This window comes from Cervus canadensis, chromosome X, assembly GCF_019320065.1.
Source record: "Cervus canadensis isolate Bull #8, Minnesota chromosome X, ASM1932006v1, whole genome shotgun sequence".
Classification (NCBI taxonomy): Eukaryota; Metazoa; Chordata; class Mammalia; order Artiodactyla; family Cervidae; genus Cervus; species Cervus canadensis.
The window spans coordinates 60,174,370-60,200,469 of record NC_057419.1 but is presented as its reverse complement, the minus strand read 5'-3'; the positions used below and the strand labels follow the sequence as shown (position 1 = coordinate 60,200,469).

The 26,100-nt window shown below is 38.8% G+C and overlaps 1 protein-coding gene and 1 long non-coding RNA gene across 3 annotated transcripts in view; one reads left to right on the top strand and one right to left on the bottom strand.

The window, feature by feature from the left end:
* Positions 1–9,079, bottom strand: part of LOC122434808 — a 299,066-nt gene extending 289,987 nt beyond the window's left edge. Inside the window, exon 1 of the long non-coding RNA XR_006267461.1 lies at positions 9,034–9,079. This is a non-coding gene — a long non-coding RNA (uncharacterized LOC122434808). The remainder of the gene's footprint in view (positions 1–9,033) is intronic.
* Positions 1–26,100, top strand: part of AR (androgen receptor) — a 185,790-nt gene that overhangs the window by 68,391 nt on the left and 91,299 nt on the right. The gene's annotated exons all lie outside the window — the stretch shown is intronic.

Sequence of the window (26,100 nt, the reverse complement as noted above, 5' to 3'; positions counted from 1 at the left end):
GAAAATCATAGCTTTGTCTGTATGGACCTTTGTTGACAAAGTGATGTCTCTGCTTTTTTTTTTTTTTTTTTTTTTGCCAACTGAATTAGCCTCTTTTATTTACTTATTTTTTAAATATTTATTTTTATTGGAGAATAATTGCTTTATCATGTTGTGTTACTTTCTGCTGTACAACAAAGTGAATCAGCCGTTATGTGTACATATATTCTCTCCCTCTTGAACCTCATTTCCATCCACCCACCCCCATTCCACAGATGGCTAACAAACACATGAAAAGATGCTCAACATCGCTCATTATCAGAGAAATGCAAATCAAAACCACAATGAGGTACCATTACACGCCAGTCAGGATGGCTGCTATCCAAAAGTCTACAAGCAATAAATGCTGGAGAGGGTGTGGAGAAAAGGGAACCCTCTTACACTGTTGGTGGGAATGCAAACTAGTACAGCCACTATGGAGAACATTGTGGAGATTTCTTAAAAAACTGGAAATAGAACTGCCATATGACCCAGCAATCCCACTTCTGGGCATACACACTGAGGAAACCAGATCTGAAAGAGACACGTGCACCCCAATGTTCATCGCAGCACTGTTTATAATAGCCAGGACATGGAAGCAACCTAGATGCCCATCAGCAGACAAATGGATAAGGAAACTGTGGTACATGTCTCTGCTTTTTAATACACTGTCTAGGTTTGTCATAGTTTTTCTTCCAAGGAGCAAGCGCCTTTTAATTTCATAGCTGCAGTCACCATCTGCAGTGATTTTTTGAGCCCAAGAAAAGAAAGTCTGTCACTGTTTCCAATGTTTCCCCATCTATGTGCCTTGAAATGATGGGACTGGATACCATGATGTTTGTTTTTTGAATATTGAGTTTTAAGCCAACTTTTTCACTCTACAGTTTGACCTTCATCAGGAGACTCTTTATTTCCCCTTCACTTTCTTCCGTTAGAGTGGTATCATCTGTGTACTTGAGATTGTTGATGTTTCTCCTGGCAGTCTTGAAACCAGCTTGTGATTCATCCAGTCCAGCATCCCGCATGATATACTCTGCATGGAAGTTAAATAAGCAGGGTGACAATAGGCAGTCTTGATTGTGCTCCTTTCCCAATTTGGAACCAGTCCATTGTTTCACGTTTGGTTCTAACTGTTGTTTCTTGACCTGCATACAGGTTTCTCAGGAGACAGGTAAGTAAGGTAATCTGATATTCCCATCTCCTGAAGAATTTTCCACAGTTTGTTGTGATCCACACAGTCAAAGGCTTTAGCATAGTTAATGAAGCAGAAGTAGATGTTTTTCTGGAATTCCCTTGCTTTTTCTATGATCCAGTGGATGTTGGTCATTTGAGCTCCAATTCCTCTGTTTTTTCTAAATCCAGCTGGTACATCTGGAATTTCTTGATTCACATACCATTGAAGTCTAGCTTGAAGGATTTTGAGCATTACCTTGCTAGCATGTGAAATGAGGGCAATTTTATGGTAGTTTGAACATTCCCTGGTGTTGCCCTTTGAGTTTTCTATATTTGCCAACATACTGAATGCAGTGTTTAACAGCATCATCTTTATGATTTTAAATAGTTCAGCTGGAATTCTATCACCTCCACTAGCTTTGTTTGTAGTAGTGTTCCTAAGGTCCACTTGACTTCACACTCCCATTTGACTTTCATTGATCATGTCATCATGTCATATTTTCAAACTGTTACTTTTGAGGACAAGACATTGCGAAGAGCATGACTGTTTGTCTCTTTACTCTTGGCAAAGAAAATTAGATCATTTAAAGAGATACTCTATCTCTTTAAATAGAGATATTTAAAGAGATATCTGAATTGGTTGGCTGAATTGATGAGACAGTATTAGTGAATCTAATGCATATTCAAGGATTTTGAACCATAAGAGTTGAAATTCCAGGCTGTAGTGTAATTTTTAAAAAAGGTTTAAAATGGAAAAATAATCAAAGAAAACTAAAAACAGGTAAAAGTTGTCACTAGTTACCTAATCACCCTATTAAAATTATCTTTCATGTTTATACAAACATTTAACCTTTATAATTTTGTGTATTTATCAATGTAACCTATGTTTCTATATCTGGTTTATATAAAACATATTTTTGTCATGGTTTAATTCTTTTTTTTAAAATTTTTTAATTTTTTTTCATTTATTTTTATTAGTTGGAGGCTGATTACTTTACAATATTGTAGTGGTTTTTGTCATACATTGACATGAATCAATTTAATTCTTTTATATTTTGTCTTTTAAAATTTCAGTTCCACAATCTCATTAGCCAAAAATCAAGGGCTCAATAGTGTCTTAGATACTGTTTTGCACTGTGCAGATATATAACATTTCAATCAACAGAGAAAGTTCTATAGGGGAATATGTGTTGCCAATGTTTAGTCACTAAGTCATGTCCAACTCTTTTGTGACCCCATGGACTGTAACCTGCCAGGATCCTCTCTCCATGGGACTTCCCAGGCAAGAATACTGGAGTGGGTTACCATTCCCTTCTCCAGAGGATCTTCCCAACCCAGGGATCAAACCTGTGTCTCCTGCATTGGCAGGTGGATACTTTACCACTGAGTGACCAGGGAAGACCATAGGGAAGTATGAAAAGTGAAGTCGCTCAGCTGTGTCTGATTCTTTGCTACCCTATGGACTGTAGCCCACCAGGCTCTTCCATCCATGGGATTTTCCAGGCAAGAATACTGGAGTGGTTTGCCATTTCCTACTCCAGGGGGTCTTCCCAACCCAAGGATTGAACCCAGGTCTCCCACACTGCAGGCAGACTATTTACCAGCTGAACCACCAGGGAAGTACAGCCATAGAGTAAATGTGCTGTAATATGCTAAACCATTTTTCTATTATTGAGTATCTACCCGCCAGAGATGCTTGGAGGGCTCAAACAAACCTTGTGCACACCAGGACCCAGAGACCCCACAGAGAATGAGCCAGAACTGTGTCTGAGTGTCTCCTGCAGAGGTACGGGCCAGCAGTGGATTCATGCAGGGGCAGGGGCTCTGGGTGCTGTAGACTTGGGTATGGCATAAGCCATTAATCCCACCATAGAGCCACCAGAACTTACATAGGGCTGATGAAACAGACTCTTGGAGGGCACAAACAAAAGCTTGTGTGCACCAGGACCCAAAAGAAAGGAGCAGTGACACCACAAGAGACTGACCCAAACTTGCCTGTGAGTGTCCAGGAGTCTCTGGCGGAGGCGTAGGTCAGCGGAGGCCTGCTGCAGGTTGGGGGCCCTGAGTGCAGCAGTGCCTGCATGGGACCTTTTGAAGGAGGTTGACATTATCTTCATTACCTCCACCATAGTTTGGCCTCAGGTCAAACAACAGGGAGGGAACACAGCCAGGCCCATCAACAGAAAATTGGATTAAAGATTTACTGAGCATGGTCCTGCCCATCACAACAAGAACCAATTCCCCTATCAGTCAGTCTCTCCCATCAGGAAGCTTCCATAATCCTCTTAACTTTCTCCATCAGAGGGCAGAAAGAATGAAAACCACAGTCACAGAAAACTAACCAATCTGATCACATGGAACACAGCCTTCTTTAACTCAATGAAAGTATGAGCCATGCTGTGTAGGGCCACCCAAGATGGATGGGTCATGGTGGAGAATTCTGACAAAACGTGGTCCACTGGAGAAGGGAATGGCAAACCACTTCAGTATTCTTGCCTTGAGAACAACCCCATGAACTGTATGAAAAGGCAAAAAGATAGGACAATGAAAGGTGAAATCTCCAGGTTAGTAGGTGCCTAATATGATACTGGAGATGAGTGGAGAAATAACTCCAGAATGAATGAAGAACTGGAGCCAAACCAAAAATAACATCCAGTTGTGGATGTGACTGGTGATGGAAGTGAAGTCCGAGGCTATAAAGAGCAATATTGCATAGGAAACTGGACTGTTAGGTCCATAAATCAAGGCAAATTGGAAGTGGTCAAACAGGAGATGGCACGAGTGAACATTGACATTTTAGGAATCAGCTAACTAAAATGGACTGGGATAGGTGAATTTGACTCAGATGACCATATTGCTACCATGGGCGAGAACCCCTTAGAGGAAATGGAGTAGCCATCATAGTCAACAAAAGAGTCTGAAATGCAGTACTTGGATGCAATCTCAAAAAAGATAGATTGATCTCTATTTGTTTCTAAGGCAAACCATTCAAATCACAGTATTCCAAGTCTATGCCCTGACCAGTAATGCTGAAGAAGCTGAAGTTGAACAGTTCTATGAAGACCTACAAGACCTTCTAAAACTAACACCCCAAAAAGATATCCTTTTCATTATAGGGGAATGGAATGCAAAAGTAGGAAGTCAAGAGCTACCTGGAGTAACAGGCAAATTTGGCCTTGGAGTACAAAATGAAGCAGAACAAAGGCTAGCAGAGTTTTCCCAAGAGAATGCACTGGTCTTGGCAAACACCCTCTTCCACCAACACAAGAGAAGACTGTACACATAGACCCCACCAGAATGTCAATACTGAAATCAGATTGATTATATTCTTTGCAGCCAAAGATGGAGAATCTCTATAGTCAGCAAAAATAAGACTGGGAGCTGACTGTCACTCAGATCATGAACTCCTTATTGGCAAATTCAAACTCTAATTGAAGTAGGGAAAACCACTAGACCATTCAGGGATGACCTAAATCAAATCCCTTAGGATTATACAGTGAAAGTGATAAAGGGATTCAAGGGATTAGATCTGATAGACAGAGTCCCTGAAGAACTATGGACAGAGGTTCCTGATATTGTACCAGAGGCAGGGATCAAGATCATCCCCAAGAAAAAGAAATGCAAAAAGGCAAAATGGTTGTCTGAGGAAGCCTTACGAATAGCTGAGAAAAGAAGAGAAGGGCAAGGCAAAGGAGAAAAGGAAAGATATACCCACTTGAATGCAGAGTTCCAAAGAAGAGCAAGGAGAGATAAGAAAGCCTTCTTTAGTGATCAACACAAAGAAATAGAGGAAAACAAGAGAATGGAAAGACTATAGATGTCTTCAAGAAAGTTAGAGATACCAAGGGAATATTTCATGCAAAGATGGGCACAATAAATGACAGAAATGGTGTGGACCTAACAGAGAAACAGAAAATATTAATAGGAGGTGGAAAGAATACACAGAAGAACTGTACAAAAAAGATCTTCATGACCCAGATAACCATGATGGTGTCATCACTCACCGAGCCAACACCTTAAGAAGCATCACTATGAACAAAACTAATGCAGGTGATGGAATTCCAGTTGAGCTATTTCAAATCCTGAAAGATGATGCTGTAAATGTGCTACACTCAATATGCCAGCAAATTTGGAAAACTCAGTGGCCACAGGACTGGAAAAGGTCCGTTTTCATTCCAATCCCTAAGAAAGGCAATCCCAAAGAATGCTCAAACTACCGCACAATTGCACTCATCTCACACACTAGTAAAGTAATGCTCAAAATTCTCCAAGCCAGGCTTCAGCAATACGTGAACCGAGAACTTCCAGATGTTCAAGCTGGATTTCGAAAAGGTAAAGGAACCAGAGATCAAATTGCCAACATCTGTTGGATCATTGAAAAAGCAAGAGAATACGAGAAAAACATCTACTTCTGCTTTATTGACTACGCCAAAGCCATTGACTGTGAGGCTCACAAGAAACTCTTGAAAATTCTTCAAGAGATGGGAATACCAGACCACCTTACCTTCCTCCTGAGAAATCTCTATGCATGTCAAGAAGCAACAGTTAGAATTGGTCATGGAACAACAGACTGGTTCTCAGTCAGGAAAGGAGTACATCAAGGCTATATGTTGTCACCCTGCTTATTTAACTTCTATGCAGAGTACATCATGGGGAATGCTGTGCTGGATGAAGCACAGGCTGGACTCAAGATTGCTGGGAGAAATATTAATAACCTCAGATACGCAGATGACACCACCTGTATGGTAGAAAGTGTAGAGGAACTAAACAGCCTCTTGATGATAGTGAAAGAGGAGAGTGAAAAAGGTGGCTTAAAACTCAGCATTCAAAAAACTAAGATCATGGCATCCGTTCCCAACACTTCATGGCAAACAGATGATGAAACAATGGAAACAGTGATAGACTTTATTTTTTTGGGCTCCAAAATCAATGCAGATGGTGAGTGAAGCCTTGATATTAAAATACACTTGCTCCTTGGAAGGAAAGCTATGACAAACCTATACAGTATATTAAAAAGCAGATTGATTACTTTGCCAACAAAAGTCCCATCTAGTCAAAGCTGTGGTTTTTCCAGTAGTTATGAATAGATGTGAGATTTGGACTGTAAATAAAGCTGAATGGCGAAAAATTGAAGCTTTTGAACTGTTGTCTTGGAGAAGACTCTTGAGAGTTTCTTGGACTGTGTGGATATCAAAGCAGGTAATCCTAAAGGGAATCAGTCCTGCAGATTCATTGGAAGGATTGATGCTGAAGCTGAGACTCCAATATTTGGCCACATGATTCAAAGAACTGACTCACTGGAAAAGACCCTGTGGCTGGGAAAGATTGAAGGCAGGAGGAGAAGGGGATGACAGAGGATCAGGTGGTTGGATGGCATCATCGACTTGATGGACAAGAGTTTGTGCAAGCTCCAGGAGTTGGTGATGGACAGGGAAGCCTGGTGTGCTGCAGTCCATGTGGTCGCATGGAGTTGGACAAAACTGAGCAACTGAACTGAACTAAAGAATTTGAATAAACATTTCTTCAGAGAAGATATACTAATGAAAAATGCTCTACATTACTAGACATTAGGAAATGAAAATCAAGATCATAATGAAATATCACTTGACATCCACTAGGATGGCAGTAATAGTCATAATTATAATTATAATCATATGGAAAATAAGAAGTTGTTGTTCAGTCACAAAGTCATGTCTGACTCTATGACCTAATGAACTGCAGCATGCTAGGCTTCCCTGTCCTTCACTATTTCCCTCAGTCTGCTCAAACTCATGTCCATTGAGTCAATAATGCCATCCAACCATCTCATCCTCTGTCACCTCCTTCTCCTCTTGCCTTCAATCTTTCCCAGTGTCAGGGGCTTTTTCCAATGAGTCAGCTCGTCGCATCAGGTTGCCAAAGTATTAGAGCTTCAGCTTCAACATCATTCCTTCCAACAAATAGTCAGTGTTGATTTCCTCTAGGATTGACTGGTTTGATCTCATTGTTGTCCAAAGGACTGTCAAGAGTTTTCTCCAGCACCACAGTTCAAAACCATCACTTCTTTGGCACTCAGCTTTCTATAAGGCCCAGCTCTCACATGACTACTGGTAAAACCATAGCTTTGACTATATAGATCTTTGTCAGCAAAGTGATGTCTCTGCTTTTTAGTACACTGTCTAATTTTATCATAGCTTTTTTTCCCAAGGAGCAAGCATCTTTTAATTTCATGGCTACAGTCCCAATCCTTAGTGATTTTGGAGACTAAGATAATGACATCTTACACTATTTCCACTTTTCCCCCATCTATTTGCCATGAAGTGATGGGACGGCATGCCATGATCTTTGTTTTTTGCATGTTGAGTTTTAAGCCAGCCTTTTCCCTCTCCTCTTTCACCTTCCTCAAAAGGCTCTTTAGTTCCTCTTCACTTTCTGCCACTAAAGTGGTATCATCTGCATATCTTACATAGTTGCTGTTTTTCCCGGCAATCTTGATTCCAGCTTGAGCTTCATCCAGCCTGACATTTCACATGATGTTTTCTGCATAGAAGTTAAATAAGCTGGGTGACAATATACAGCCTTGATGTACTCCATTCCCAGTTTGAACCAGTCTGTAGTTTCATGTCCAGTTATAACTGTTGCTTCTTGTCCTGCATACAGCTTTCCCAGGAGGCAGTTAAGGTGGTCTGGTATTCTCATCTCTTTAAGAATATTCCACAGTTTGCTGTGATCCACATAGTCTAAGGCTTTAGTGTAGTCAGTGAAGCAGAATTTGGTGTTTTTCTGGAATTCTCTTATTTTTCCTATGATCCAGCAATTGTTGGCAGTTTGACTTCTGTCTGGTCCCTGTGTCTTTTCTAAATTCAGCTTGTACATCTGGAAATTCTTGATTCACACACTGATGAAAGCTGGCTTGAAGGATTTTGAGCATAATCTTGCTGGCATGTGAAATGAGTCCAGTTGTATGGTAATTTGGACGTTCTTTGACATTGCCTTTCTTTGGTATTGGAATGAAACTGACCATTTCCAGTCCTGTGGCCATTGCTGAATTTTCCAATTTTGCTGACATATTGAGTACAACACTTTAATAGCATCATCCTTTAAAATTTGAAATAGCTCAGCTGGAATTCCCATCACCTCCACTAGCTTTGTTCGTAGTAATGCTTCCTAAGGCCCACTTTACTACACACTCCAGGATGTCTGGCTCTAGGTGATTGACTACACCATTGTGGTTATCTTGGCCATTAAGAGTTTTTTTGTACAGATCTGTGTATTCTTGCCACCTCTTCTTAATCTCTTCTGTTTCTGTTAGGTTTTTGCCATTTTTGTCCTTTATTGTGCCCATCTTTGAAAGAAATGATCCCTTGGTATCTCCAGTTTTCTTGAAGCGATCTCTAGTCTTTCCAGTTCTATTGTTTCCCTCTGTTTCTTTGCACTTTTCACTTAAGAAGATTTTCTTTTCTCTTCTTGCTATTCTCTGGAACTGGAGCTGCAGAGTTGGACACAACTGAGCGACTAAGCACAGCACACACTGCATTCAGTTGGGTACATCTTTCCCTTTCTCCTTTCCCTTCGCATCTGTAAAGTATTGCAGCTTTTTTGGAATACATTCTGGAAATTTCTCAAAAAATTAATAAACATGACAATTCACTCTTGGATATACACCTACAAGTACATAGGAATTTCATTCTTTGGTATATATCAAGAGAACTGAAAGCATATTTCCACTCAAAAACTTGTACATGTTCTTAGCAGGTTTATTACTTTTAGTTAAAAAGTAGAGATGACTCAAATGATCAACTAATGAATATAGATAAAATGTGATATATCCATTTAATATAATATTACTCATCCATATAAAACAATGAAGTATTGATATTTGTTAAAACTTGATGAACCTTGACAACATTAACTTAAGGAAACAAGTTATGAATAGCTACAGATTATATGGTTTCATTTATCTGAAATATCTGGAATGTGCCAATCCATCAAGCCATAAAGATTTAAAGGGTCTTTGATGAGGGGATGATGGGGAATGATTGCTAATGGGTATAGGTTTTGTTTTGGGGTGATGAAAGCATTCTGGAATTAGATGGTGGTGATATTTGCACAACTCTGTAAATGTGTTAAAAACCATTGAACTCTATACTTTAAATGTGTGAAATTCATGGCATGTATATTTCAGTGAAACTGTTAAAATGACTGTGTTCCTACCTCTCCCCATACCATGTTTTTATTGCATCATTCTGTGTTGTTCTCACTTATGAATTTTTTCAAGTGACATTTTACTATTTGCCAATGATAGCCTCAAAAGACAAGGTCTGCAGCCTGATCCTTTCTGTTTCCTTGACTCATAGGATTCAGTTGCAACCTTTTGAATGGATATGAAGACTTTGATAAAGACAGTGAGTTATAGCAAGTATAAAATATGGCAATTTTGGTATATATACAATGGATAAACAATAAGGTCCTGTGGGAATAGCATGGGTAACTATATTTGATATATTGTGATAAACTGTAATGGAAAACGAAATGAAAAAGAATATATATATATATATATATATATGTATAACTGAGTCATTCTGCTATATAGTAGTAATTAACATAACATTGTAATTCAACTAAACTTCAATAAAAAATAAAATTTAAAAGAATGTGGAAGTTTTGTTATCTATATGTAAATCTATAAGATATCAGTTCTATGGTAGAGGGGCTAATTTCAGGAAATGTGCTTTCTCCATTAGCATAAATGAAATTCAGCATAACTTATATTAAAACTGTCAATTTTTATTACATTTTATAAAAGTATGCTTTTTTACCCTTCTAAACCCCAAGCAATATCTTTCATATTTTTTCAATTCTAACAACTACCCCTAGCTTATCAAGGAATAAAAATTGAGTTTCAAGATATAATTACATTTACTTTGAACAATGGCATGCAGATGGAATTAGTGTAAGTCTTTCAAAATATCTGAACATCAGTGACTACTTGATGCCAAGCTTTATTTTGGACTTGTGTGATACAATGAAGGAATAGTCAAATAAATTTAGCTGCTACTTCTTGCTGTGTTTCTTCCAAGTTGTAGGACCTTAGGCAAGTTACTATGTCTCAGTGTGCTTTGGTTTCCTCTTCTATCATCTCTACCATACAGTGTCGTAGAAAGGATGCTTATGATGATTGATATGAAAGCACTGAAAACATCTGCTGCACATAGATGATGGTGACAATGATGACAGTGGAGGCTTATTTTGTTAATGCATATTACATGCCTGCCATTGTGCAGAACACCTAACATGGATTAGTTTACTTTATCCACACAACAATCAGGTGGGTAGACATTGATATCCCATTTCATACATGGGAAACTGTCCTTACTCAATATGTATGACTATAGGTATCACAGTGCTAGAATATGGTGAATGCTAAGCAAGATATTGGCTTCTTTTTTTCCATGAGTATTTTTTTTGAGCTGTTTTTTAAAATTATTTATTTTAATTGGAGGCTAATCTAATTACTTTACAATATTATGGTGGTTTTTGCCATACATTGACCTGAATCAGCCATAGGTACATATGTCTGCCATCCCAAAACCTCATCCCACCTCCCTCCCCATCCCATCCCTCTGGGTTGTCCCAGTGCACTGGCTTTGAGTGCCCTGTTTCATGCATCAAACTTGGACTGATGATCTATTTCATATATGGTAATATACATGTTTCAATGCTATTCTCTCAAATCATCCCACCCTCGCCTTTCCCCACAGAGTCCAAAAGTCTGTTCTTTATATCTGTGTCTCTTTTGCTGTCTCACATATAGGGTCATTGTTAACAACTTTCTAAATTCCATATATATGTGTTAAGATACAGTATTAGTGTTTTTCTTTCTGGCTTACTTCACTCTGTATAATAGGCTCCAGTTTCATCCACCTCGTTAGAACTGATTCAAATGTGTTCTTTTTAATAGCTAAGTAATATTCCATTGTGTATATATATCACAATTTTCTTATCCATTCATCTGCTGATGGACATCTAGGTTGCTTCCGTGTCCTACCTATTGTAAACAGTGCTGTGATGAGCATTGGGGTACACGTGTCTCTTTCTATTCTGGTTTCCTCAGTGTGTAGGACCAAGAATGGGATTTCTGGGTCATATGACAGTTCTATGTCCAGTATTTTAAGGAATCTCCACACTATTCTCCATAGTGGCTGTACTAGTTTGCATTCCCACCAACAGTGTAAGAGGGTTCCCTTTTCTCCACACCCTCTCCAGCATTTATTGTTTGCAGACATTTTGATAACAGCCATTCTTACCAGCGTGAAATGGTACCCCATTGTGGTTTTGATTTGCATTTCTCTGATAATGAGGGATATTGAGCATTTTTTCATGTGTTTGTAAGCCATCTGTATGTCTTTTATGGAGAAATGTCTGTTTAGTTCCTTGGCCCATTTTTTGATTGGGTCATTTATTTTTCTGGAATTGAGCTGCAGGAGTTGCTTATATATTTTTGAGAGTAATTCTTTGTCAGATGCTTTGTTTGCTTATTATTTTCTCCCACTCTGAAGGTTGTCTTTTCACCTTGCTTGTAGTTTCCTTCATTGTGCAAAAACTTTTAAGTTTAATTAGGTCCTATTTGTTTATTTTTGCTTTTATTTCCATTTCTCTGGGAGGTGGGTCATAGAGGGTCTTGCTGTGATTTATGTCTGGGTGTTTTGCATATGTTTTCCTCTAAGAGTTTTATAGTTTCTGGTCTTACATTTAGATAATTAATACATTTTGAGTTTATTTTTGTGTATGGTGTTAGAAAGTGTTTTAGTTTCATTCTTTTACAAGTGGTTGGCCAGTTTTCCCAGCACCACTTGTTAAAGAGGTTGTCTTTTCTCCATTGTATATTCTTGCCTCCTTTGTCAAAGATAAGGTGTCCAGAGGTGCATGGATTTGTTTCTGGGCTTTCTATTTTGTTCCATTGTTCTATATTTTTGTCTTTGTGCCAGTACCATACTGTCTTGATGACTGTAGCTTTGTAGCAGAGACTGAAGCCAGGCAGGTTGATTCCTCCAGTTCCATTCCTCTTTTTCAAGATGGTTTTGGCCATTCAAGGTATTTTGTATTTCTATACAAATTGTGAAATTATTTGTTCTATTTCTGTGAAAAATACTGTTGGTAGCTTGATAGGGATTGCATTGAATCTATAGATTGCTCTGGGTAGTATATTCATTTTCAGTCTATTGATTCTTCCAATCCATGAACACGGTATATTTCTCCATCTATTTGTGTCCTCTTTTATTTCTTTCACCAATATTTTATAGTTTTCTATATATAGGTCTTTTGTTTCTTTAGGTAGATTTATTCCTAAGTATTTTATTCTATTTGTTGCAATGGTGAATGGGATTGTTTCCTTAATTTCTCTTTCTGTTTTCTCATTGTTAGTGTATAAGAATGCAAGGGGTTTCTGTGTAGTAATTTTATATCGTGAAACTTTACTATATTCATCGATTAGCCCTAGTAATTTTCTGATGGTGGTGTCTTTAGGGTTTTTTATGTAGAGGATCATGTCATCTGCAAACAGTGAGAATTTTACTTCTTCTTTTCCAATCTGGATTCCTTTTATTTATTTATTTTTCTTCTCTGATAGCTGTGGCTTAAACTTCCAAAACAATGTCTAATAGTAGTGGTGAGAGTGGGCACCCTTGTCTTGTTCCTGACTTTAAGGGAAATGCTTTCAATTTTTCACCGCTGCAGATAATGTTTGCTGTGTGTTTGTCATATAAGGCTTTTATTATGTTCAGGTATGTTCCTTCTATGCCTGCTTTCTGGAGAGTTTTTATCATAAATGGACATTGGATTTTGTCGAAGGCTTTCTCTGCATCTATTGTGATAATCATATGGTTTTTAGCCTTCCATTTGTTAATGTGGTGTATCACATTGATTGATTTGTGAATACTGAAGAATCAGTGCATCCCTGGGATGAAGCCTACTTGGTCATGAGGTATGATCTTTATAATATATTGTTGGATTCTGTTTGCTAGAATTTTGTTAAGGATTTTTGCATGTATGTTCTTCAGTGATATTGGCCTGTAGTTTTCTTTTTTGTACTATCTTTGGTTTTGGTATTAGGGTGATGGTAGCCTCATAGAAGGAAAGGGCAACCCATTCCAGTATTCTTGCCTGGAGAATCCCAGGGACAGAGGAGCCTGGTGGGCTGCCATCTATGGGGTTGCACAGAGTTGGACACGACTGAGGCGACTTAGCAGCAGCAGCAGCATCAGCAGCCTCATAGAGTGAGTTTAGGAGTTTACATTCCTCTGCAATTTTCTGGGAGAGTTTGAGCAAGACAGGTGTTAGCTCTTCTCTAAATTTTAGGTATAATTCACCTGTGAAGCCATCTGGTCCTGGGCTTTTGTTTGTTGGAAGATTTTTTATTATAGTTTTGATTTCTGTGCTTTTCCCACTCTCCATCTAAGTCAGTTGCAGATGCTGAGAGACCACTCTGTTTTTATGTGTGTATAGCACAATCGTCTAGGCAAGTTGTGACTAGAATATTTAATGAAAGTCCCAGGCAGCCTGGTATTACTTAGCCCTATCAAAGGTCCCCAGGCCACTCTAGTCCTCATTGGCTAGAATATTATCCTTTCAGCATTCAAAATGTGCAGAAAGCAAGAACCATCACATTTCAGATCTACTGTTTCTTCATCATGTAGGAAGTACAGAAAACAAACTTTATCTCCCCAGGGCTGAGAGAAGAAGAAAATCATATCACCACCCTGTCCTAATGACTTCTTAGAGGATGCAGTTAATTTTCAACTAACCTGATGATGTTTATTGTAGCATGATGTTCCCTTCTCTTTCCTCTCTTTCCTATGTATCTCCTTGCCATGGCTGTTTGTTTCTGGGAGAAAACAACTGAAACTTGCTTTCAGGTGAAAGTTGAGGGTAGTTTAGCTTCTTTGCCAGGGATATACAAACCTAGGTTTCTAAAAGCTGTGTTAATGTATTTTTCATTTGTTTGTGCTCTCATTCATCCATCCGTAGATCCAGTAAATATTTGATAAACAATATAAGAGCCAAGTCATGGGAACAGAAGAGTGAGCAAAGCAGAGTTTCTTCTACTCTCAAGGAACTGATAGAGATAAAGTGAACCATCATATACCCTGGTACTGTTTTGAAGGCTAAGTGTCTGGTGTTCTCAATCTTATGATCAAAAAACATCTAGCCCAAGTTTCATCCTCCTTCAGAGATAGAGCATTATTAAACCAAGTACTCAAGAGTTAGTCATTTAGAGATGGAATCATGGAGGATTAGAAAACTAGTGCCAGGATTGAGGCAGCAGAAAGGAATGAGCATGGAACATACAGTCAGAAGTTATTGTGCCTAAGCCCAGCTCTCCTGTTCACTGGCTAAGACATTTAGTTTCTTTGCTCTTTTTGCTCATCTGGAGAATGAAGTTAATGAAAATCTCTCCATATCAGGGGTATTGGGAGATAAAATAAAATACTTCTTAGTCACTCTGTATCCACATACCCTGCTGCACTTATCAATACCTGAAATTATTTTGTGATTCTTTATATACTTGTCCATGTACCTCTCCTAAAATGGAAGCCTTCAAAAGGCAGTCAGTGACTTTGTCTGACTTGTTCATCACTATATACCTAGTCAGATTGTGCATGGTAGATGCTGGTTTATGGTAGATACTGAATACATTTTTATTGACAAAATTAATGACAATGAATGTGAAGATATTTTTGCATTTATTAAATGCTATACATGTAATCATTGTTAAAAATCTCTAGTCCAACCACCACGTTTTATAGATCTCCAAAGACAATTGGGTATATAAGAGAGAGAGTGTTGGATTAAGAATCAAAACCAGAGTTCAAATTACAATCCTGCTACTTTCTAGCTGTTCCACTTCAGACAAGTTACTTAACCTCCCCAAACTTCCCTTAACTCTTTCATTTTCCTCACTGAATGGCTATGCGGATATCATAAGACAATGCCTGTGCTTTGCGTACTTAACATGCTCTGCAAATACAGGTTTATTTAAGATGAGAAAACTGAGAATCAGGAAAAAGGTAACCGATCCAAAATCATGCAATAAGTTAGTGTCAGAATTTATAATGAAATCTCAGGCTCCCAACTCCTATTCTATTATACTGAGGCAGATTCATGAGTAGAAACAGTGGAGGAAAGTAGATAGTGGTCAGAGATAAGGAAAAGCAGGGTCTGTCTGACTGACTCTTTGTCTCTTCATTGTAATTGAAAAGTGGAACTTATAAGGTAATGTGTGAGAGACCACATGATCATTCTGCAGAACAGAAAGCTTGTTCATCAAGATTAACTCTTTATCTATGTTTATCTAACAATGATAGTTCCATCAGCTCTTTACCACTTCACTTTAACCTAGTTCAAAAAGATACTAAGACTGACACATTTTCTTTCTCAGGTTTTACCCTAGATTACATTTCATTTAGCTTGTGTTTACCTGTAATATAGCAAAAGAATAAGGCAAGGTAAGAGTATGTAGAGATACCAAGGGAAGATTTCATGCAAAGATGGGCACAATACAGGATAGAAATGGTATGGACCTAACAGAGGCATAAGATATTAAGAAGAAGTGGCAAGAATACACAGAAGAACTATACAAAAAAGATCTTCATGACCCAGATAATCAAGATGGTGTGATTACTGACCTAGAGCCAGACATCCTGGAATGTGAAGGCAAGTGGCCTTAAGAAGCATCACTACAAACCAAGCTAATGGAGGTGATGTCATTCAAGTTGAGCTATTTCAAATCCTAAACGAAGATGCTGTGAAACTGCTGCACTCAATATTCCAGCAACTTTGGAAAATGCAGCAGTGGTCACAGGACTGGAAAAGGCCTGTTTTCATCCCAATCCCAAGAAAGCAATGCCAAAGAATGCTCAAACTACCACACAATTGCACTCATCTCACACACTAGCAACGTAATGCTCAAAATTCTCCAAGCCAGGCTTCAACAGTACGTGAACAATGAATGTCCAGATGTTCAAGCTAGATTTAGAAAAGGCAGCAGAACCAGTGATCAAAGTGCCAACATCTGTGGGATCATCGGAAAAGCAAGAGAGTTCCAGAAAAACAACTACTTCTGCTTTATTGACTATGCCAAAGCCTTTGACTGTGTGGATTACAACAATTAGAAAATTCTTCAAGAGATGAGAATACTAGACCACCCGACCTGTCTCCCGAGAAATCTCTATGCAGGTCAAGAAGAAACAGTTGGAACTGGACATGGAACAACAGACTGGTTCCAAATTGGGAAAGGAGTACATCAAGGCTGTATGTTGTCACCTTGCTTATTTAACTTATATGCAGAGTACATCATGAGAAATGCTGGAATGGATGAAGCACAAGGTGGAATCAAGACTGCCAGGAGAAATATCAGCAACCTCAGATATGCAGATGACACCACCCTTATGGCAGAAAGCAAAGAAAAATTAAAGAGCCTCTTGATGAAAGTGAAAGAGGAGTGTGAAAAAGTTGGCTTAAAGCTCAACATCCAGAAAACTAAGATCATGGCATCTGGTCCCATCAATTCATGGCAAATAGATGGGGAAACAATGGAAACAGTGAGAGACTTTAATTTTGGGGGCTCCAAAATCACTGCAAATGGTGACTGCAGCCATGAAATTAAAAGACACTTGCTCCTTGGAAGAAAAGTTGTGACCAAGCTAGATAGTATATTAAAAAGCAGAGACATTACTTTGCCAAAAAAGGTCCATCTAGTCAAAGCTATGGTTTTTCCAGTAGTCATGTATGGTTGTGAGAGTTGGAGTATAAAGAAAGCTGAGCGCCAAAGAATTGATGCTTTTCAAATGTGGTGTTTGTGAAGACTCTTGAGAGTCCTTTGAACAGTAAGGAGATACAACTCGTCCATCCTAAAGGAAGTCGGTCCTGAATAGTCATTGGGAGGACTAATGGTGAAGCTGAAACTCCAGTACTTTGGCCACCTGATGTAAAGAACTGACTCATTTGCAAAGACCCTGATTCTGGGAAAGATTGAAGGTGGGAGGAGACAGGGACGACAGAGGTTGAGATGGTTGGATGGCATCACTGGCTCAATGGACATGAATTTGAGTAATCTCTGGGAGTTGTTGATGGACAGGGAAGCCTGGAGTGCTGGAGTCCATGGGGTCACAAAGAGTTGGGCATGACTGAGCAACTGAACTGAACTGAACTGACTAAAGAGTATGTAACATTTGCTATTTTTATTGGGGACAAAGGAAAAAGTAATCTGAGAGATTTAGATTAGATATGGGGAAGTTTATGGCTAGGATGTGAACTGTGTACTGTGATCAAATTGATACTATGAAATCCTTGGTATATTTTAAAGAGCTTTTAATTCATCTGATATAGGCCATGTGCTCAGATTATAGCCTGCTAGGCTCCTTTGTCCATGGGATATTCCCACCAAGAATACTGGAGTGGGTTGCTATTTTCTTCTTCACTGATACAGGTTAACAGTGTCTTAATTAGAACTCAAAAGTTGTTCAGGGTCCATCTTGGCCTTCAAATTAACATGCTACTTGAAAGGCAACATTGGTGGTTTTCAAACTTTGGTCTTTGGCCAAAAAATAAGTGGAACAGCAAAGAAAGAGGGAAGAGAGTTAATTAGGAAATTCTCAGGCAGCATCTGGGCTGGATCCTGAAAATTCATCAATGAAGGCCATATGAAGAATGGGAAAAACATACATAAATGGATTCTTTGTGGTATAAAACATTACAGATGTTATGAAAGCTGTAATAAGTTGGGGACATGATCGTATTCCATATGAGGGATGCAGGATCATGAAGGGGTTCATAAAGTAGGTGATGTCCTCTTGAGCCACACCTGAGATGTGGCAAGGGAGAGAGATGGTTGGGGGCAGGATAAGGTCATTCCAGATAGAGGGAATGGTAATGTAAGCAAAGACACTGGGGTGTCAAACGGCAGGTTAGATTGGAGAACTGAAATAAGGTAGTACTTTTGGGAGGTCATTTGGATAGTGTTGTGGAAGTGGTGAAAGAAAGAGCTAAAAATAAGCCTTGAATACCAAGCTAGTGCTTTGAATTTGTATGCTGTAGGATAAGCACTTTTCAGTGCCTACCCAAGAAGATTGCTTAAGCATTTAATAAAATTATAAACCCTTAGGTCTTACCTGTAGCTGCAGATTCAGAAGACTCTGGGCTAAGTAGGGGTGGGACAAAATCTCTGTAAAGTTGTCCCTCACTATCCACAGAGGAATGGTTCCAGAGCTTCTGTGCATCCGATGCTCAAGTCCCTTATATAAAATGGCATAGTATTTGCATATAACCTATGCACATCCTTCAGTATACTTTAAATCACCTCTAGATTACTTATAATACCTAATGCAATGTACTGTGTTACTGTGTGTATGTATGCTCAGCTGTGTCTGATCTTTGTGATCCCATGGACTGTAGCCCACCAAGTTCCTCTGTCCATGGAATTTTGTAAGCAAGAGTATTGGCGAGAGTTGCTGTTTACTACTCCAGAGGATCTTCTTGACCCAGGGATTGAACCAGCATCTTTTGTGTCTCCTGCATTTGCAGGCAGATTCTTTACCACTGTGCCACCTGGGAAACAATGTGATGTAAATGTTATATAAATTGTTGTACATATAGTGTAAAGTCTATATAAGTGATTTCCAGCATGCAGCAAATTCAGGTTTTTCTCTTTGGAACTTTCTGGAATTTTTTAAAGAATATTTTTGAGCTGTAGTTGGTTGAACCTGTGGGTGCAACTCTGCAGATATGGAAGGTCAACTGTATTGCTAAGTAGCTATTCAAGGGATTATGATTTATCAGTGAATAAGGCCACTGGTATAAACTATGGGGAGTTCTGAGAACTCTTAAGAAGAGGAGTTAGAGAAACAAATATTTTAGACAGGATTTCTCTGTGATCCAGTGTATTTTGTGGATTGGAGAGCATCAGACAGTAGGCAGAAAGACTTGAGTAAGAGCTGCAGTTATTTTGAAGGTTGGTTTGTGTGTGTGTGTGTGTGTGTGTGTGGCAGGGTATGATTTAGATAGTAAAATTAGCAGATAGTAGTTACTGATGACTGGATAGGGATAGTACATGTGATACAATGAGGAAGTGTATTACATTAAATACAAGATGACTTGCAGTTTTCTGGGTTAAATCATTGGAGACTACTATCCCCTGTGAGAAACTGTGGTCTAATAATTGATCTTGGAGTTAGAGAGACCTGAGTTCCAACCTTAAAACCATCATTTACTGTCTATGGGTCTTTGGCAGCATGTGTTAGCTCTTATTATTGTGCCATATGTTGGGATAGTATACTGGATTGAGATGAGGTGGGGAATTTTTATTCTCTGCCAATGACCCCCTCTCCCCACAATCGAAATCAGCATTTTAGGTTGGGGAGCAAAGCACTTTACCAAGTGTCAAGTTAATACCTAGCCTTGTCTTGCCTTGGGGCAGGCCTTGTTCTTTGTGTGTTTTAGAGAGCAGGGTAAGACCGGTTGCTGGTGAGTGTCTCAATGAAGCTGTTTGCCTGGAGCTTGTAGGTTCTTTTGGCCAACATGAAATGTCTAACCTTGGATTTCCTGATTGTGAACTGAGCTTGGAATCTCATCAGCATTTCATTCCTCCCCATGTTGTGCCTGCTCTCACAGTGCTATCTCCCTTCTTTGGGTTTCTGAAGCCCTCAGACACTGCTGAACATTTTCACATTTCTTAAGCTACATTGTATTTTCCCTGCCTCAGACCAAGTCACAAAAGTACTTTAAAGATAAAGTTAGTTTTTTCAGTGCTTTCATAAGTTTTTCACAAAGGATAGCAGTGACTCCTTCTTCTCTGCCTTAACCAGTAGTGTCTGACAGAGTAGGAGGCAGTGTGGTATATTTCAGAGCTCACTGAACTGGGAGTTAGATGTCCTGAACTCTAGTCCTGAGGAGAAGTTGTGATGGTATGGGGAAATTGGGGATAAATGACCTTTTAAGTGTTCCAGGCCTTTTTCCATGTTATCTGACATTTGTCACAAAACTCCTTTGAGGCTGGTATATTGTTTTCCCCATTTTGTAGATAGTGAAACTGATGGTTGGGCATTAGGTTCATTTTGTGCCCAACATGACATAGCTAGTGATCAGTTGTGTGTGTGTGTGTGTGTGTGTGTGTGTGTGTGTGTGAGTGTGTGTGTGTTTGGTCAGTCTTACAGTCGTGTCTGACTCTTTGCAAGTCTATGGACTGTAGTCCGCCAGGCTCCTCTGCCCATGGAATTTTCCAGGCAAGAATATTGAAGTGGCTTGCCATTTCATACTCTAGAGGCTCTTCCTGACCCAGGGATCAAACCCACATCTCTTGCATCTTCTGCATTAACAGGCAGAGTCTTTACCACTGCACCACCTGATAAGCCCCAGTGATGAGTAATAGATTCAAATCCAAGTTTCTGGGCCCCCAAAGCCTTTCTTTCTTTCTTTTTTTCTCTTGTGACACTGCAACTTACTATAAAACATCATTTACTCTGAGCTTTTCAAAAAAAATTTTGTAAAATGGGTGCTGTAACCTTTGCTCTGTACAATGATAAATCTTGTAAAACAAGATTTAGGATATGGGACAGCAGTATTTGTATCTTTGTGTCTTTAATGTATTCTAAGTGCCTCTCACAGTGCCTGCCACATTGTAGCGTGTGTGTCTGTGTGTGCTAAGTTGCTTCAGTTATGTCTGACTCTTTGCTATCCTATGGACTATAGCCTGACAGGCTCCTCTGTCCATGGGATTCTCCAGGCAAAATACAGAAGTGGGTTGTCATTTCCTTTTCCAGCCACAGAGTAGAACACTCAATAAATATTTGCTGATTCTTCCTAATAAGAATAAGGTAGTTTCATAATGGATGAAATACATTTTGGGAGCTGCTATACTGTTTAATGCTATTACCATTTATTCGAAGGGTTCTGGAATATAGCTGTGTGACTGATGTTGGTCATTATATAGATTTTTCATAGGTTGACTATTCTAGATCCTAGGTCCTATGAAAACTCAGTGTGCAGAATGTTACTAAAAATATTGTTCTACATCAGAATTCTGGCATAGGAATCATAATATTTGGGTTCTAGTCTCAGGCCCAGCTCTGAAAATATTCTCCAGGTCAGTTCTCTGTAATTTCTCAGCCCCCAAATTTTCTCCCTGAACCATAAGGGAGTTAAACTACAACAGGGAGTTTCAGCCTTGATTGGAAATTAAATTAATTTGAGGAGCTTTGAAAAATTTGGATTCCCAGACTCCACCCTAGTTAAATTAAATCAAAATTGGGATTGTGGGGAGATGCATTGGCATATCCATTGCATGGGAAACTCCTCTAGCAATTTTACTGTGTACCCAAGGATGAGAAACACTGGACTAGATGATCTCTCAGAGCCATCCAGCCCTGACAGTCACTGAGATGCAGTGCCATATAATAGTATGGTGAACAAAGTATAGGTTTTGAAGTTAGTCAGATATGCATTCAAGTCCTGACTTTTCTACTTTACTAGCTGTGTGATCTTGAAGAAATTGTCCAATGCCTCTGGCTCTTCATTTTAAAATATATTCTACATATCCTGCAGTAGTGGTTGTGGTGATTATGCACTTTCAACAGTGCTTAACACACAGTATGCCTTCAGTAAATAATACTTTTAGTATCAGATTTCAAATGGAGGCTATGAGGAAAATATTGGTCTAGTAATATTTGACAGGTAAATTAAAATCAAGTTGTTTTCTCATTTTCTGCCTTCTTGGCAATGGATTCTGGAAACAAAGAATGTGGAAACAGCTCTCAGCCCTCAGATTTGATGACACTGCAGAAAGGAATCTGGCTAGTTCTTATGTGACCAATTGGCTCTGACGGCTCAGACGCCATTGGGAAGATTTTGGCTCACAGAATACAGCAGATGTAACTTGGGAATTATAAGGACATGACTGTAGTAAGGATTCAGTGTTCAGCCCCATTTCTGAGAGTGATTTATGGGGAAAAGGACAGCCTTGACATTTTGGTGGGGTACACTGATTTAAAAAAAAAATGTGTTGCTGTCTTAGCATGCTCGTCAGTGATAAAAACTGCAGGAAAATGGAAATCACAAGTAGGCCTATAACTGCCTGGTGCATAGTGACATATTTTTCTATTCATCATTGTGCATTGTGCAAAGCAGTCTCTGAATGTCAGGTTTGAGACTTGAGTATGCATTAGAGCTATGGGCATCTGATCTATTCTAGAGTAACTGATGAATATGTAAAACATATAGCTTGGTTAGTAATTGCATTTAGTAAATAGTGGGCTTTACTCCCTAAACCCCTCAGGCAACACACACATTTTCTGATTCTATAGTAATCACCATCTTGGCCCCTTTTATAGTTATTTATCTTGCTATATCTTGCATTGATCATTCAGATACTTGTCATGGACCAAAATGAGCCCATGAAAGCTATTAAAGGACAGGGGCTGTGTCTTTCTCATCTTCATGTAACCACCATTTAGCAGAGCTCTCTTCATAATATATGAATGTTATGAATTTTTGAATGGATGAATGAAAAGTATTAACAACTTCTTACCCCTTTTCTGATGTATGATGAGGATTAATGTGTGTGTATTGGGGGAGGGGTGATTCCTGTATCACATGAAATATAAACTGACTTGGAAAACAAGGCTTTAAGAATGGTAAAGTGAATACTGCCATAAATCTACTCTTTTTTAAAATCAACATACACACTAGAAAAAATTGTGAAAATTAACTTTTCCAGAATTCTGGAAAGGAAAAATGACTTGCAACTAATCCGAGGAACATTTATTCAAGTAAATCTGCTGTATGTTCTCTGATCATAATAGAAGTAACTAGGTATCACTACCAGAAGGAAAGATGTGAAACACAATCCTAAATAAACAATGGGTCAAACAAAAAAAAAATCACATCAGAAATAAGAAAATACTTGAGGTAAATGAAGCAAAATTGTAACATTACTAAACTTATGGGATACACATATGCTAAAGCAGTATTTAAAGAGAAATTTATAGCTATGAATGCCTATTTCTAAGGTCTGAATATTTTTATCCCCACATAAACCCATAGGTTGAAATCCTAATGCCCTATATGATGGTATTAGAAGTTGAGACCTTTAGGAAATGCTAAGTATATGAGCGTGGCACCCACATTGAGTGAATTTAGTGCTCTTACAAAAGGCCCCAGAGAGCTTACTTGCCCTTCTGCCATTTCGTAAAGGAAATCAGTCCTGAATATTTATTGAAGGACTGATGCTGAAGCTGAAGCTCCAATAATTTGGCCACCTGATGAGAAGAGCCAACTCATTGGAAAAGACCCTGATGCTGGGAAAAATAGAAGGCAGGAGGAGAAGGGGGATGACAGAGGACAAGATGATTGGATAGCATCACCGATTCAATGAACATGAGTTTGAGCAAGCTTTGGAAGTTGGCGAAGTACAGGGAGGTTTGGCATGCTGTGGGGTTGCAGAGTTGGACATGACTGAGCAACTGAACTGAACTGATTACCAATCCTTCACAAACCCTTCCAAAAAATACAAGTGAAAACACTTCCTCCAAAATTCTGTGATTCTCCAAAACCAAAGATATCACACACACACACACATACATACACACACAAACTAGAGATCACTTTAGAGCATAGATTTAAAAAAAAGATCCTCAACAAAATAATAGCAAACCAGCATCAAATAAAGAGCAGTATAGTGACCAAGTAGGGTTTATATAAAGAATGTAAAATTGAGATTTATCTCAGGAAGGTAAGGTTAGAAAATCAACTAATAAATATAATGCACTATATTTAAGAGAACAAAGGCATCATGATCATCTCAATAGATGCTGAAAATAATTGGAAAAATCTCTAATACTTTTTCATGATTAAATTAGTAACAAACAGGTAAAAGTAAAAATCTTGCTCTGATAATGGATATCTATGAAAAACCAGCAGCTATCATAAATATGGGGATTCCCTGGTGGCTCAGTGGTAAAGAATCCTCCTTCCATGCAGGAGCCACAGGAGATGCGGGTTTGATGCTGGGTCAGGAAGATCCCCTAGAGTAGGGCATGGCAACCCACTCCACTATTCTTACCTGGAGAATCCCATGGACAGAGGAGCCTTCCAGGCTATAGTCCACAGGGTCTCAAAGAGCAGACACGACTGAAGTGACTTAGCACGCATGCATGCATCATATTTAAGAGTGAAAGAATGAAAGATTTCCCTGTAAGAGCAAATCGAGGCAAGGATGTTCACTGTCACCATTTCTATTCACCAGTGTAGTAGAGAATGCAGCCAGGGGAAATAGACAAGGAAAAGAAAGTAAAAATCATCCAGATTGTAGAGGAAGTAAGAAAAATATTTTTATTAAGATGACAAATTTCTAGAAAGATTCAACCTGACAAGAATGAATCAAAAGGAAATAAATAGTTTGCACAGATCAATGACTAGAAGTGAAAGGGAGTTTGTAATAAAAGCAAAAATCTTCCAGCAAACAAAATCAGGACTGGAGGACTTCATAGGTGAATTCCTACAAACATAAAAGGAAAAATTAATACCTATTGTTTTCAAAATATTACAGAAAAAATTGAAGAGGATGAAAGACACCCAAATTCATTCTAGGAGGCCACCTTTACACTGATTCCAAAAAACAGACAAAGACACTATAAAAAAGAAAGTTCAGTTCAGTTCAATAGCTCAGTCATGTCCAACACTTGGCAACCCCATGGACTACAGCAGGCCAGGGTTAGGATGGAATGGTTGTATTTCCTTGCAGGGACTCTCAAGAGTCTACTCCAACATCACAATTCAAAAGTTTCAGTTCTTCAAGTTCAGCTTTCTTTATGGTCCAACTCTAACATCCATACATGACTCCTATAAAAACCATAGCTTTGACTAGATGGATGTTTGTCGGCAAGGTAATGTCTCTGTTTTTTAATATGCTGTCAAGGTTGGTCATAGTTTTTCTTCCAAAGAACAAAGTCTTTTAATTTCATAGGTACAGTCACCATGTGCAGTGGCTTTGGAGCCCAAGAAAATAAAGTCTCTCACTGTTTCCATTATTTTCCCATCTACTTGCCATGAAGTGATGGGACTGGATGCCATGATCTTCATTTCTTGAATGTTGAGTTTTAAGCCAACTTTTTCACTCTCCTCTTTCATTTTCATTAAGAGGCTCTTCAGTTCCTCTTTGCTTTCTGGCATAAGGGTTGTGTCATCTGCATGTCTGAGGCTATTGATATTTCTCCTGGCAATCTTGAGTCCAGCTTGTGCTTCATCCAGCCTAGTATTTCGCGTGATGTAAGTTAAATAAGCAGGGTGACAATATATAGCCTTGATGGACTCCTTTCCCAATATGGAACCAGTCTGTTGTTCCATGTCTGGTTCTAACTGTTGTTTCTTGACTTACATATAGATTTCTCAGTAGGCACATAGTGTGAACTTATATTCTCATCTCTTGAAGACTTCCACAGTTTGTTGGGATCCACACAGTCAAAGGCTTTGCTGTAGTCAACAAAGCAAAAGTAGATATATTTCTGTAATTTTCTTGCTTTTTTCTGTGATCTAGCAGATGTTGGCAATTTGATCTCTGGTTCTTCTGCCTTTTCTAAATCCAGCTTGAACATCTGGAAGTTCATGGTTCACATACTGTTGAAGCCTGGCTTGGAGAATTTTGAGCATTACTTTGCTGGTGTGTGAGATGAGTGCAACTGTGCAGTAGTTTGACCATTCTTTGGCATTGTATTTCTTTGGGATCAGAATGAAAACTGACCTTTTCCAGTCCTGTGGCCACGGCTGAATTTTCCAAATTTCCTGGCATTTTGAATGCAGCACTTTTAACAGTATCATCTTTTAGAATTTGAAATAGCTCAGCTGAGAATTCCATCACCTCCACTAGCTTTGTTCTTAGTGATG